The sequence below is a fragment of the Cryptomeria japonica genome, chromosome 1 (assembly GCF_030272615.1).
Source record: "Cryptomeria japonica chromosome 1, Sugi_1.0, whole genome shotgun sequence".
Taxonomy (NCBI): Eukaryota; Viridiplantae; Streptophyta; class Pinopsida; order Cupressales; family Cupressaceae; genus Cryptomeria; species Cryptomeria japonica.
Genome location: NC_081405.1, coordinates 465,103,855 through 465,107,203, shown reverse-complemented (window position 1 = coordinate 465,107,203; position 3,349 = coordinate 465,103,855). Strand labels below are relative to the sequence as shown.

General features: G+C 36.4%; 1 long non-coding RNA gene across 1 annotated transcript; it reads right to left on the bottom strand.

Moving 5' to 3' along the window:
* Positions 1 to 210: 210 nt before the first annotated feature.
* On the bottom strand, positions 211 to 1,981 carry LOC131856093 (uncharacterized). The gene is made up of 2 exons (XR_009358209.1): positions 1,307 to 1,981; positions 211 to 1,196 (listed from the first exon to the last, which is right to left on the bottom strand). It is a non-coding gene; the product is annotated as an uncharacterized LOC131856093 (long non-coding RNA).
* Positions 1,982 to 3,349: the final 1,368 nt, after the last annotated feature.

The window sequence follows — 3,349 nt, the reverse complement described above, 5'->3', positions numbered from 1 at the left end:
TTATATTAATTTTATGAATATATTCTAATCTTGCTATCACTAATTGCAACATGATCAAGATTCCGAAAAGAAAGATTACATCAACTTTTCTTTTGTAGCATATGCCTTTCCTTTTCAAATCTGCAGTATCTATGCATCATCATGGAAAAATAGGCATTTCAAGGATGTTCAACGTCTATGACTAAATCATATCAAGAGTAAAGTAGAAAATTAAAGCACAATGAGTGTATATTTCTTAACAATCCTTGAATAGTTTTGCCAAGGACAGGCTGTCAGTGACAAAAAGCTTCTAATAACTAAATAAGGCTTTGCAATATTGACTTCACACATTTTCTACATATTGTAATCCACTCTGTTCTAATGTCCAAGCAGTAAGAAATAACTTACTGTATGTCAAGATAAAAACAACATTCAAATGCTTTCAAATCAAATAATTAGACATTTTGCTAGATAATTATACAATTATAATGTCACTTATTTTCATGTCACTTATTTCCATGTGACTAATCACGGGCAATAATGTCCATCAGTTGTACTCAAGAGATCAAGCTGGATCAACTTCAGTCACTCTGTGATTAGTCCGCTGCCTGCAATAGCAATTTACCCCCATCTATTATTTTCCCCAGAAAACTGAGAACTTGCCTCCAGAGCAAAAATATTGAAATGTTAGTTCATGTTCTGGATACGCAAAATATGCTGCTTCTCATAGAGAAAACTTTGACCCCATGTTGCAAAATATTTCTCAGAAGGTGGTTTCCCTATGAGCATTTCCAGAAAAATAACCCCAAAAGAATAAACATCCTACTTCTGATTGGGTTTAAGAGTTTTCAATGCCTCGGGAGCTTGGTATGGAGATACAAAATTTCTTGATGTGCTTGGACTGCCCAGCATTTCAGGTGTTGTCTGCAAGCTATCTCTTGAGCCTGTTGACTGCTTGCTTCCTGAAAGTGCACCTTCAAAGTTTCTTAGATAAATAGCTGAGCTACTATATTTGACATTGGCCATGTCTAATACCCTGTACAACCCGAAATCTGCAATGAATGGCTCCATGTCAAACCCCAGAAGGATGTTTTTGGGCTTGAGATTTGCATGAACATGCTTCTTTTCATGCAAGTAAGCCAGGCATCTAGCCACTCCCTTAGCAATTTTTATCCTTGCAGCCCATGGCAGATAAAAGGGAGAGGCTGATGATCTTCCTGCAAGAGTGAAGATACAGTTTTATTATTTAAAGAGGATTGAAAAAAGAAAGGATAGGCTACAGCAAACTCAGAAACAAAACAAGGTGATTATTGTCCTACTACCATACCAAACTAGAAACCAAAACCCAAGACTATTGAATGTTGTACTATCTTCCTTCAAACACAATCCCCTTTCTTTTATCTCAGATTTGTCATTGACTATGTATTCTCTAATATTTATGCATGAGACTGCTCTGGATTATTGTGACAAGCTTTGCTCACTGTTTTACTACTCTGCTCTTTGCATGCATGACTCTCCTTGCACTATTGTTCTTGTGCATTGACTACATTTACACTATACATTGCTATTGATGTAAGCTATGTTCCTCCAATTCCTGAGGTCTTTGTTTTGTCTTTTGTTAGGTTTATGGTAGCTCTATCTCAGAGCCAAAAGCTTCTCTAAGTCTTTGACATTTTATGACTGTGATCATTCAATCACAGTCTTTGATAATTGAGGCTCCATTAAGACTGCTTTAGGGTTGCTTCTTCTTGAATGCTCTTATTATGAGTACTTTACTATAATGACTCTTCCATGACTATTTTAACTTGAAGAACAAATAATACTACATGGACTATCACGATTAATATCTTGTTCCTGATCATTTCACTCGAACAAAGATTACCACTGCCCTAGCACTGAGATTAATACTCTCAACTTGTTTAAGACTGCATTTTCTTCTTTGCATATCTGACCTACTTCGTTTATCCAATTTATGAAGTGAACCCAGTGCCAGTTATAGATCGAGACTCAGTATATTTTACTCAGTCAAACATAGACAAGTAAAAAACACTTTATCAATTGTAAACTTGCTTATTGCTACTTTATTGTTCTTGTCTACAGTCATTTCTCTCCATCATGCTTTTAGTAATCTTGTTTTCTTATATTACCAAGTATATAATCAAACCTATTAATCTACCACAAAACCAAAATTGTTCTTCCAAGCATTGGCAGGAACTACACTGCTTGCAACCCTTGTTAGATTTGTATCATTGGTTGTTTGTAAGGCATTTTTTTTCTAGCCTTTATGCTCTCTTTGTGCACTTGGCACTTTGCAACGTATTTTGCCAGTTTGTATCATATTTTTTTACTTATTTCTACATGTGTTTAGCCTACTTTTTTAGCTTTAAAAAAAAACACTTTAATTTAATAATGTTAAAATAAAAAATTTATTAAAACAAATGGCTCACAAATTTCAGTAGGGGAGAGGATCCGCTAGCCAGCTAGGATGGACGAATCAACAAAGAAGAGGTCAATGACAGGGCCAAATCGGCAACAGCGACAGATAGAGTGTTTTGACTAGGGAAAACACAATCCTCGTTGGCAACAGACATTCCACTACAAAGCCTAAACTAGACAAGGGAGATTGAGGTGCATTTGTGAATCAACCAGTAAGCGAGAAGGATCTGATTGAGCCAACAACAGTGCTCGATCATCAAAGGGAGATCCGAGGCAATGTGAAGGAAGATTGTAGTAAGGCTCAATTCCCGTGGCATGGTAGGAAAGAGAATGACTTTTCTACAAAACCTCCTATACATAAGAGGTGAGGATTCACTAGGGTTGGTAGACCCCCACAAAAACAATGGAGGAATCGCATTCCTCAAGCAACCATCAACAACATTCAGAAGAATAATCCCTACTCACCATTAGAGAAGAGGACCAAATTAATTTTGATATCGTCCTATTATCTACAATCGTGTAGGAACCACCTGAGGGATTGTGCTCTATTCATCAAATGGACAGGGAAGGATCCTCGAGTGCAGCAAATTCTGGACTAGTTTACGACCACTTTTGTAGACTGGGTAAGTATCAAAACCCTAGATGAAGGTTTCTTCTTCCTTGAATGTAAAGGCAAAAAATTTTAAATGGAGAATGTTGCATGGGGAACCATTTTTCTTTGAACGGTTTTTTGTTTTTATGTGTTGGACTTGGAACCAAATTTAAATCCCTTGACTCGTTGTTCATCATGGTTTCCACATTGGGTAATCCTAATTAACCTCTCTCTTGAGTATTGTAACATAGAGGTGTTAGATAGAATTGGGAATTCTATTGGGAAAATGATTGCATATGAGGAAGAATTTTACTTCTGGAAATTAGGGAAGCCAAAGATTTT